This window comes from Equus asinus, chromosome 28 (genome assembly GCF_041296235.1).
Source record: "Equus asinus isolate D_3611 breed Donkey chromosome 28, EquAss-T2T_v2, whole genome shotgun sequence".
Lineage (NCBI taxonomy): Eukaryota > Metazoa > Chordata > Mammalia > Perissodactyla > Equidae > Equus > Equus asinus.
The window spans coordinates 37,891,455-37,902,423 of record NC_091817.1 but is presented as its reverse complement, the minus strand read 5'-3'; the positions used below and the strand labels follow the sequence as shown (position 1 = coordinate 37,902,423).

At 45.8% G+C, this 10,969-nt stretch overlaps 1 protein-coding gene across 19 annotated transcripts in view; it reads left to right on the top strand.

Annotated features, from left to right (window-relative positions):
• The window catches only part of IL34 (interleukin 34), a 57,991-nt gene that overhangs the window by 23,457 nt on the left and 23,565 nt on the right, over positions 1-10,969 (top strand). Inside the window, exon 1 of one of the 19 annotated variants that reach the window (XM_070500467.1) lies at positions 43-119. The exons of 14 other annotated variants lie outside the window; for them this stretch is intronic. The gene's annotated coding sequence lies outside the window, so the exon portion shown is untranslated. Of the gene's footprint in view, positions 1-42; positions 457-2,274; positions 2,416-10,969 lie in introns of those variants that run through there. 4 more of the 19 variants (XM_014829152.3, XM_070500466.1, XM_070500454.1 and 1 more) reach the window with 4 other exon arrangements.

Sequence of the window (10,969 nt, the reverse complement as noted above, 5' to 3'; positions counted from 1 at the left end):
GGGACCAGTCATCCTGGTAGAGGGAGGGGAGGGGCAAAGGGCGAGGGCGGGGAGAGCGCTGACCGCCAGACAGCAGCCTGCGCCTGCCCGGTTGAGCAGCCCCGGCTGAGCAGCCCAGGGTGAGCCGTCCCAGGGGAGCCGCTGGCTATCTGGGGGCGCAGGCAGCCGCTCCGCGCAGCGTGTGCTGGTGAGGCGGCCTCTGCCCTCGCGCTCTCTTGCGCGGGGAGACGCCGGGGACTCGCTGTAGGCTCAGCGCGCAGACCTTTCGCCTCCTGGAGCCTCAGTCTCCACATCTGCGAAAAGGAGCCGGTGGTGGCCGGGCCGCCAGAGCGCTTGGACCGCGAGGAGGGCCGCGGGCTGCGGGTGGGCTGCGCGCCGCACAGGGGACCCGCGGCGCAGCTGGGGTCTGCCCACCAGGCCAGAGGCGCGGGCGGTTCCCTTCTCTGTGAAATGAAGGTAATGATCCTTTCTCCTAGGGCTGCTCTATTCAATGGTGACAAACCACTGAAATGAGATGAAAGCGCTCAGGCCGGAGTTCCAACCCGGCTGCCCCCGCTCACTAGCCGTGTGTCCCTTGGCCAGTAGCTGAGTCTCTCAGCCGTAGTCTCTTCATTTGTAAAACGGAGATGATGCCGCGAGACGTGGGGACCGACCATAAAGCTACGTCATTGCGCAGATGAGCCAGCAGGTGCGCGGCAGGTGCCTGGCACAGAGCCTGGCCCCTGGGAAATGCCGGGTAGCATGCGGGGCGTCTCAGAGGTGCCCAGAGCCGGCGCCCTGCGGGGGAGACTGTCCTGGAGCTGGAGGAGCCACAGAGGCGGGAATTTACCCCGCCCTGGTTTAAGTGGGCGGTAGTGCGCGGTTGAGCCGCGTTGCCTCCACGGCTGGCCCTCTCAGCAACCCCTGCAGGCCAGCGTGATGATTGTGCCCCACTCAGGTAGCAGTGAGGAAAGGGGAGCTCAGAGCTAGAGCTAGGGCTGGAACCCAGATGCCCCTGGTCGTTTTGGGAAGTTTGTGCCCTTCCGAAAGGTGAGGGATCTCCCAGGGTTGATGCTAACTCTGGCTCCAAGTAGAGGGGTTGGAGCTGAGAGAGGGCAGCTGGGAGAGGAGAAAGGGATCAAGTAGCCAAGGCAACTCTTGGTGGCTTTCCCTTCCCCATCCTGGCCTCGTGCCCTGTTTCCCTCCAGCTTCTCCGGGTGTGGAGTGTTTAACTGACGTAGTTCTCCTTCTCTGTTGACATTTCGGCATCTGGCCCAAATGTCCAATTCATTCACTCAGATTTTATTCACCAGATGTCACGGTCTCCTGTGTGCCGAGCCTGTGCCAGGCTCTGGGGACACAGCAGGGAGACCAGAACAAGGCTCCTTCTTGAGGTGAGACAGATAACATACACAACTGAACACAGTTAAGATGGTATTGGAGTGGCCAATGCTATGCAGAAGTGCCGTGGGGCGCGTGCCAGGCAATGACCTGGGATGGCCTTTCTGTGCAGGTGAGGTTTCAGCTGACAAGAAGGAGCCAGCTGGGCAAAAATCTGGGGTGGAACATTCTAGGCAGAGGGAAGAGGCAAAGTCCTTAAGGAGGAGTCGGTCTGCTGTGTGGCTGGGCGGTCAGTGCCAGGCAGCGGGTGGAGCTAGGGGAGAGGGCACAGTGCAGTCTGCCGGGAAGTCAGGGGGAGCAGTTAGCATTTATTCTAAGTGCAGCTGCCAGGGTTCTTCTGGAAATGAAAAAAATGCTTGTATTCTTCCCTCACCTTCTCTCTTTTTTGATTTTTGGGCCCTCTTGTTTAGAAACAAACTTGACGAGCTCTCAGAACTGGAAGGGAGGGTTGGCACCCCCAGATGCCCTTTACCTGCTGTTGCACCTATTTCCTGGCTGCTGTGGTGTACGAGGGGCAGCAGCAGCAGACTGTGTCCTTTTCCAAGCCACCTTGTCAGGGATGCTGAAGCCCAGGCTTCTTGCCTCAGTGTAGGAGGACTCCGTGGTGCTATTTAAAAATGCTTCAGAGCCTCTGAGACCCGCCTTATCCTGCTCCCCTCACTCCCTCGCAGCTTTCTCTTGAAAGCGCACCCTCAGTAACTCATGCAAAACCGAACCCCTGTCTCAGGCTCTGCTTCTGGGGAAGCCAAACTCAGATGGGCCATTAGGGACCACGTATTCTTTGGTTTAGAAATTGGGGTTCTGGGATAAGGGGCCCAGGTGATTCCTAAGGGTTGTTCCTTCCAGCTCTTAAAGTCTCTAAAACTGTATGATTTACTCGGTCACATAGCAAGTTAGTGACAGAGCCAGGCCCACAAACCACGCACAGCCTGAAGGCACCCGGGTGAGGGTGGGGCCAGCTGGTGAATGTGCAGAGGCCAAGGTTGCAGCTGTGGTTTCCCAGAAGCGGTACTCCCAGATCAAGCTTCATCTCAGGTAAGGCCCCCTCTGCCCTAAATACTCCAGAGACCCTAGTGTCCTGAATTCCACCCCTTTCTCTCTGTTTTAGAATAATTCACACTAAAGTGTGAAAGATTGGGCACTCAGAGATAAGCATCCTGAAAAGAAGATGCTTGTTAATCCCCGAAATCTGTAATTCGATGGACTTTTTTTCAGGGTGGTAAAATGAGTTGGAAAAATGCATACAGTGCAAGTCTATAGTTTTTTGAGCTCATGAGGGAGCCATATACCTGAAGATTCCTCAACTTTCCTGAGAACCAGCTTCCCCACTCCCATTTCTGTTTCTCCCGAACTTTCTCTCCCGATCTTCAGACCACACACGGTTTCTTCCTCAGGTTTCTGCAGCAGGGCCTGTCAAAGGTGGCCATCACTGGAGGGAAGGTGACTCAGCTAAAGAAATAACTTTGCCAAAAGTGCACTTTTGAAAAGAACAGACTGGTGATTTGAGCTAAGCTTCTTGGTAAATGGCTTATTTCTCAGAAGAGTGCAGGACTATGTATCATTTAGTAAATTTCACGCCATATTCTAAAGGATGGGCTTAGGCGGGTTTGTAGGGTAGGTCTGGGGACAGCAGGGGAGGCACTCCTGGGGAACGGGGGCCCCCCTGGACAGGGCCTCACCCCATCATGTACTTCTCCCCAGGCACAGTTTCTTCATCTGTAAAACGAATGGAATTGGATATTCCAGCACCTTGGTCCTCAAAGTGTGGTGTACAGACCAGTAGCATCTGCAACACCTGGGAGCTTGTTAGAAATGCAGAGTCCCAGGCCCCACCCTAGACCTTCTGAATCAGAATCTGTCTTTTAACAAGATTCACAGGCCATTTGTACACACAGCACAATTTGAGGAGCCCTGTTCTGGACCAGACTACTCCGGTGTGTCCCTAAACCAGCTGCGGCAGCATCACCCGGAGGAGAAGCTTGTTAGAAATGCAAGTTCATGGGTGCCAGGCCTACTGAATCTCAGATCTGACCGTGGTGCTGTGAGCCTGCGTGTTGACCGCCTCTTCAGGTGATTTGTGAGCACGCTGACCTTTGAGAAGCGCTGAAGCTCAGAGCTGAGGCTCCGTGGCTGGGCAGCTGTCCTACGCAGAGCTGGTTTCTTGCTGCTTTGCGGCCTCCTGGAACGCTCACACGCCAGCACTTCACAGCAATTCTGTGATGTTCTGTTGTCCTTATCTTTGCTCTGCTGAAGAGAATACTGAAGTTAAGGGAGGTCAAGGGAGTTGCCCAAGATCTTTCTATCTCACCATGTCTTGTGTAGCAATATTGACACAAGAGGTTTCTGGCAGAATCAGTGAGCTGTTACAGGATAATAAAACTCCTTGTAATTATTTAACATTACCTGCTTCTAAATGACAAAGGCTCTTGGAACAGGCACTGAGGTCGATCTTGTGGGTCTTGATCAAGGCTTAGGCTTGTGAACTGCCACTCTTCTTTTACTGTTTTGATTAGATAATACATTCATATGGTTTAAACATCATGTGCAAAAGGACGATAGTGAAAAATTTTCTTTCATTCCTGTTCCATAACCACCCAGTACCCCCCACCCCCAGGTAACTGTTTTTAGTTTGTTGGGTCTAATCTAATTAAAGCTGATCCTTGGGAGAGCTAAGAAATCTCCTGATATATGGCTGCCTTCATGACCCCCCAAATCTCTGGACTTGCAGTATAGGCATTTTTCCAATTCGCTTTGTTACTCTGAGAAGAAGTCCATCAGATTAGAGATTTATTTGGGTTAAGCATCTTCTTTGAAGGATGCACTATCTTGGGAGGTGGGGATGCGGGTTCTGAGCTGCCAATCTTTCACACTTTAGTGTGACTTATTCTAATACAGGATCTCTTTATGCAAATACAAGCATAATCAAATATATATACATATATATATATAATACTTTGCTATGCCTGCTGAACATAGTTTACAAAACAGAATACATGCTGTTCTGTGCCTTGCTTGTTTTACTGACTATATCACACTCTTCTATCAGTGAATATTCAGGTTGTTTCCAGTCTGCTATCACAGACACTGCTTGTGCATGTAGCATTTTGCAAGTGCATGTTAGGTATGCAGGATAAATTCCAAGGGCTGGGCTTGCCAGGCATCTGCATTTGCAATTTCAAGAGTTATTGCCAACTTGCCCTCTGTAAGGTTAGTACCAATTGTGCCCCCACCAGCTTTGGATGAGAAATTGCTGTTTTCCCACATCCTCGCCAGCAATCAGGTCACCACCTGGCAGGATTTTTACCAATCTGATAGGTGGAAAACTGTGACTCAACTCAGTTTTAATTTAAACTTGTTATGAAAAGTTTTAAACTTATAATATGTTTAAGGACCATTTCTATTTCTTTTGCTGTGGTTGTCTTACTCATATTTGCATATTCTTTGCATATTTTAAAAATTGGGTTGTTGCCTTTTTCTTTTTATTTCTAGGAGGTGATTATCTATTAGAGATTAGCCTTCTGCCTTTGGTCCAAGTTGCATCCAGTGCAATGTTTCTCTTTCATTTTGTTCATGGTTTGTTTGTTTGTTTTGCATGCATATGTTTTTATGGTTATGCAGTCAAATTTATTAGTCATTTTGATAATGGCTTCTGAATGTTGAATCATGGGTACAAAGGTCTTCCCCACTTCAAGAGAACAGGATGTGTCCTATATTTTCTTTTATTATTTTACTTCAAATTTTGATTCATTTGGAATGTATCCCGATGGACACTGTGAGGTGTATGTCCAATCTTTTTTTCTCTTTTTCCAGATGGCTATGTTTTCTCTGCTGAATTGAGAAGCTACTTTATTATAAGCTGTTTACACTGTTTGTGGGTCCATTTCAGGACTTGCTACTCTCTTCCATTGGCTGCTCTCTCTATTCTTGTTCATTCATGTTCACACTGCTATGGTTTACAATATTTAAACATATATTTTAATGTATGGAAGGGCTGCTCCCCTTATTTTTAGAACTTTTTCAGCTATTCTTGCTTATTTGTTTTTCTATTTGAACTTTAGAATCTAATGTCTAATTATACACCATGGATCTTGGTGTTTTTATTGGAATTGCTTTGACAAAAACTGAAGTATAGCACACACACAGAAAAGTGAATGAATTATAAGTATACAGCTTGATGAGTTGTCACAAAGTAAACACACAGTAAAGTGAAGAATTACCCAGACCTGGGACTAGAGCATTACCTGCCCCCCCCCACTGAGACCCCCCAAAAGTTACCACCCCAGCCTTTTCTGAAAGGTAATCATCATCTTCATTTCTTATGTCACAGATTGGTTTACCGTTTTTTTTTTTAAACTCTGTATACATGGATTCTTTTGTATCTGGCTTCTTTTGCTCAACATTATATTTGTGAGGTTTATTTATCCATTCTCCTGTTGGTGGACATTTAAGTTGTTCCCTGATTTTGGCTATCGTGAATAATGCTGCCATGAACATATAACTCACACATGGCTTTGGTGCCCATATATACAGCATTTCTGTTGGATATTTACGTACAAGTGGAATTTCCGGGCCATGGGATGTGTGTGTGTTCACCTTCAGAAAACACTGCCAAACTGTTTTCCAAATAGACATGTAACAATTTACCCTCCTTCTAGTAATGTCTGAGAATTACAGTTATTCTGCATCCTTGCAACTCTTGGTTTTGTTGGTCTTTTTAATTTTATTCATTCTGGTATGTGTGTGTAGTGATAATTAATTGTTTTAATTTTTACTTCCCTAATGACTAATTAGTTTGAGCACTTTTTAAAGTATATTTATTAGCCATTTAAATATCCTCTTTTGTGAAGTGTATTGGGATTGCCTTAAATTTATACATTAACTTCAGAGAATGGACATATTTATGATGTTGAATCTTCCTATCCAGGAACATGGTATGTCTTTCCATTTGTTTAAAAATCTTCTGTGTTCTTCAGTATTGTTTACAGTTTTTAAATATACAGTTTATATATTTTTGATAAATTTTTCCCTAGATATTTTATCTTTTTTTTGTGGAGTCTTTTTTTTTTTTTTTTGAGGAAGATTAGCCCTGAGCTAACTGCTGCCAATCCTCCTCTTTTTGCTGAGGAAGACTGGCCCTGAGCTAACATCTTTGCCCATCTTCCTCTACTTTTTTACATGTGGGATGCCTACCACAGCATGGTGTGCCAAGTGGTGCCATGTCCGCACTCAGGATCTGAACCGGCGAACCCCAGGCCGCCAAAGTGGAAGGTGCAAACTTAACCACTGCGCCACTGGGCTGGGCCCTGTGGAGGCTTTTCTAATTGGCTATTGTTGGTAGTAGTTTCTTAGTTGATTCTCTTGGATGCTCTAGGCTTATAGTCATATCATCTATAAATGGAAACAATTTTACCTCCTCCTATCCCAGTCTTATATCTTTGATTTCTTTAGTTTCTCTAATTGCATTGACTAGTACCTCGTGTACAATGACAGTGGGCACATGTGCCTTGTTCCTGACTTTAGTGGGAATGCTTCTGGTGTTTCCCAGTTAAGCAAAATGCTAGCTTTTATCTGAGATTTACATATTTTATCATGTTAACTGATTATCCATTGCTTCCTACTTTAATGAGGATTTTTTTTTTTCAATCAGGAAAGGGTGTTGAATTTTGCCAAATGCTTTTTCACCATTTACAGATCTCCTAGGATCTATTATTATGTTATATTAAGAAGTTTCCTAATGTTGAACCATCCTTGCACTCCTGGAATAAATTCCCTTTGATCTTTTAGTGTGTGGTGCCACCCTATTGGAAAAGCTTCTTTGATCCAACAGCTACTGTGGGCTCCTCCGCACAGGGTCTGTGGACATTGCAGGGTCAGGACATGTGGGCTGAAGTGTCCTCTCCTGAAGTGAGGAACTGTTGGCTTGATTCTTTTCTAGGAAACCCAGCTCCAAACTCCTTCCTGGTGTAATAGGCAGTAGAAGCTGGGGATTTCCACCAGTTTAGGAAAAAACTGCATGATTCTGATCTCAGCCTTTTTCAGTTTATCTCTGTTGTTGTTTCAGTTAACTTTAATTTCAAAACAAACATACAAAACCCCCCCAAACAAAACTAAACAGCCTTTTTCCTGTTACATTCAGTTTTGTTTATGTAAGACTCTGGAGAATGTCCCAATAGGCCGTTAGAGTCTCTGGGCTATTATAAAAAGTTTAGTTGGGACTTGCTGCCATAATGTTTTCTCAAGAAGACCAGGGATGGGGGACTTACAAGAGTCTAGATCTGTAACAAAAAAAAGCCTTTGGGTTCTTGGTCGCTGGGGGATGCAGGGCCCAGTTCATAGAAGAGGCATCTACTTGCAGTGCAGCCCTGTGGTTAAAGCAGTGCCTTCTAGGTTAGGTTGCCTGGGCTCAAATCCCTGCTCTGCGGTTTACTACTTGTGTGACCTCAGACCAGTTACTTCACCCCTCTGGTCCTCAGTTTCCTCATCAGAAAGTGAAGATAATAACAGTTCCTACTTCTAGCCTCGCTATGAGGGTTCAATGAATTAATGCACAGCAAGTTCCTTGGCAAGAGATGTGGGGGAGCCTAAGTGGGGATTAGAGCATCCAGTGGGGAGTGGGCCAGGTGGTCTCTGCATTCAGTGACCTTCTGAGCTTGGCTGACCTCAGTCCTCATGCTGATAGCTGCAGGTGTGCTTAGACAAGTGTCTGGCAAGTTGTCGGGGTCAGAGGCTTATAAGATGAAGCAGAATAATAATAATAATAATAATTAATAATAATAATAATAAACTCCTTTTGTAAGTGTCTGGGCTATGGAAAGCAAAGGAATGGAAGATTCCTCAAGGTTGACATTTCAAAGAACAAATTTGTGAGTTAGTGAAGGACAGTTGGACCAAAGCTCTTGGTCCCTAACCAGGCTTTTCTGCAGTCTTTAATTCTGAGGCTTGGAACTCCCTCCAAAGTGGGCTTGTTCACTTTTTTTTTTTTTTAAAGATTTTTTAAAATTTTTTTCCTTTTTCTCCCCAAAGCCCCCCAGTACATAGTTGTATATTCTTTGTTGTGGGTCCTTTTAGTTGTGGCATGTGGGACGCTGCTTCAGCGTGGTTTGATGAGCAGTGCCATGTCCGCGCCCAGGATTCGAACCAACAAGACACTGGGCCGCCTGCAGCGGAGCGCGCGAACTTAACCACTCGACCACGGGGCCAGCCCCAAGGGCTGGTTCACTTTTGAATGGGGCATCCACAAGGTGGCTCTTCTGGGTAGTGCTGTCCATAGCCCCCGTAGTATTTATGTTTGAGAGGGTATAGGGGCATTTTTGCTGTGGGCAGAGGGGGCAGCTTTGCCTGATGGATGAGCTATGAAGGGAGAGTCATGGGGAGGTGTCTGGCCGCGAGCACAGTGCCTGGGTTCTCCCACCAGCTGTAGATTCTGAACGGCAGCAGGCTGGCTCTCCTTCAGGCATTCTGTCTAACTGGGTGCAGCAGGAGCCAGGTTGGAGCTGTCATCACCAACTTGCTGCTTCCACTTGGCTACTTTAAATTTTTAAAATTGGAGTATAATTTACTTAAAATGCACAGACCTGCAACGTTCTATTTGATAGTATATTAGTTTTCTAGGGCTACTGTAAGAAAGTACCACAAACTTGGTGGCTTAAAAGACAGAAGTGTATTCTCTCACAGGTTTGGAGGCTAGAAATCCAAAATCAAGGTGTCAGCAGGGCCATGATCTCTTTGAAGGCCCTAGGGGAGGGTCTTTCATTTCCTCATCTTGGCTTCCTGTGGTTGCATGCAATTCCTGGCGTTCTTTGGCTTATGGACATACTGTTCTGATCTCTGTTTCTGTCGTCACATGGTACTCTCCCTGTGTGTCTCTGTTTTCTCTTCTTATGAGGACACTAGTCATTGGATTAGGGCCTACCCTAATCTGATAGGACCTCACTCTAACTTAACTGATTATGTCTGTGTAAACCCCATTTCCAAATAAGGTCACATTCTGAGATTTCAGGTGGAAATGAATTTGGGGGAGGACACTATTCAATCCAGTACGGCTTTTTGTTTTTTTTTCTCTGAGGAAGACTAATCGAGCTAACATCTGTGCCAGTCTTCCTCTATTTTGTATGTGGGTCGCCACCACAGCATGGCTGACGAGTAGTGTAGGTCTGTGCTTGGCATCTGAACCTGCGAACCTGGGCTGCTGAAGAGGAACATGCTGAACTTAACCACGAGGCCATGGATGGGGCTGGCGCTGCAGTATGGATGATTTTTGATAGTTGTGTATACCCATGTGACCACCACCCCAATCAGGAGCTAGAACATTTCCATCACCTTAAAAAGCTCCCACATGCCCCTGTCCAGTCAATTCCTACCCCCACCTCCTACTTCAGACAACTGCTGTTCTGATTTCTATGACCATAAATCTATGGTAGTTCCCCCTTACCCACAGTTTTGCTTTTTGCAGTTTTAGTTACCCATGGTTAGCTGTGGTCTGAAAATATTACGTGGAAAATTCCAGAAAGGAATAATTCATAAGTTTTAAATTGCTCACTGTTCTGAGTAGTGTGATGAAATCTCGTGCCGTCCCACTCCATCCCACCCGGGACATGAATCATCCCTTTGTCCATGCTGCATACGCTGCCCGCCCGTTAGTCACTTAGTAGCTGTCTGTCACAGTATGGCCTTCAAGTAACCTTTATTTTACTTATAATGGCCCCAAAGCCAACTTTGTTATTGGTTATTATTGTTAATCTTATACTGTGTCTAATTTATAAATTAGACTTTGTCATAAGTATGTATGTATAGAAAAGCCTAGTATATACAGGGTTTGGTACTCTTTGTGGTTTCAGGCATCCACTGGGGGTCTTGGGACGTATTCCCAGTGGATGAGGGGGGACTGCTGTAATTTTTTGCCTGTTTTTGCATTCAAATAAATGCAGTTAAATAGCATGTGCTCTTTTGTGTCTGGTCTCTTTTGCTCATAATAATGTTGTTTGAGATTCAGCCAGGTTGTGGCATGGATCAGGAGTGTGCCCCTTTTTCTTGCTGAGTGGTATTCCATTGTGAGGTTATACCACAGCTGGTATAGCTGTTCTTCTATGGATGGACACTTGGGTTGTTTTAAGTTTTTGGAACTGCTTCTTTTTCAAAATATGAATATAGAAGCAATGCACGTTCTTGTTCATTTTTTTTGTGGACATAGATTTTGATTTTTCTAGGTTAAATACTAGGAATGGCATTGCTGCATCACAAGGCAGGTGTATGTTTAAATTTATTAGAATTGCCAAGTAGTCGTGCAAAGCGATTGTGCCCATTCACACTCCCAGGGGCAGTGTGTGAGAGTTCCAGTTGCTCCACATCCTTGTGAACTCGGTTCTTTTTGTGTGTGTGTGAGGAAGATTCACCCTGGGCTAATACCAGTTGCCAATCCTCCTCTTTTTTAGCTTGAGGAAGATTAGCCCTGAGTTAACATCTGTGCCAGTCTTCCTCTACTTTATATGCGGGATGCCTCCTTAGCATGAACTCTGGCTGCCAAAGCTGAGTGCGTGGAACTTTAACCACTCGGCCACAGGGCTGGCCTCTTGGTTATTTTCTTGATGAG